This window comes from Etheostoma spectabile, unplaced genomic scaffold, assembly GCF_008692095.1.
Source record: "Etheostoma spectabile isolate EspeVRDwgs_2016 unplaced genomic scaffold, UIUC_Espe_1.0 scaffold271, whole genome shotgun sequence".
Lineage (NCBI taxonomy): Eukaryota > Metazoa > Chordata > Actinopteri > Perciformes > Percidae > Etheostoma > Etheostoma spectabile.
Window position 1 is genome coordinate 608,191 of NW_022605575.1, and position 237 is coordinate 608,427.

Genomic DNA, 237 nt, shown 5'->3' on the forward strand with positions numbered 1-237 from the left:
TTGTGTCCTTTAGTTAATCAAAGATGCAACTATTCAGCACCGGCTGGACATCAACTACACCCTGACTGTTCTGCCTGAAAATGAGCCCTTTTACCAACTAGCATCCGTGATGGTGGTAACCGATGCCTGTAAGTCATTTATTTAGTTTTAGACTTTGTCAATCATGCTAATACATGAAGCAGAGTAACTCATTGTGTTGTCTTCACGGCTCCTCCAGCCTTTGATGCTGTCTGTTCT

The 237-nt window shown here is 42.6% G+C and overlaps 1 pseudogene; it reads left to right on the top strand.

The window, feature by feature from the left end:
• Positions 1–237, top strand: part of LOC116685808 (uncharacterized) — a 6,518-nt pseudogene that overhangs the window by 4,913 nt on the left and 1,368 nt on the right.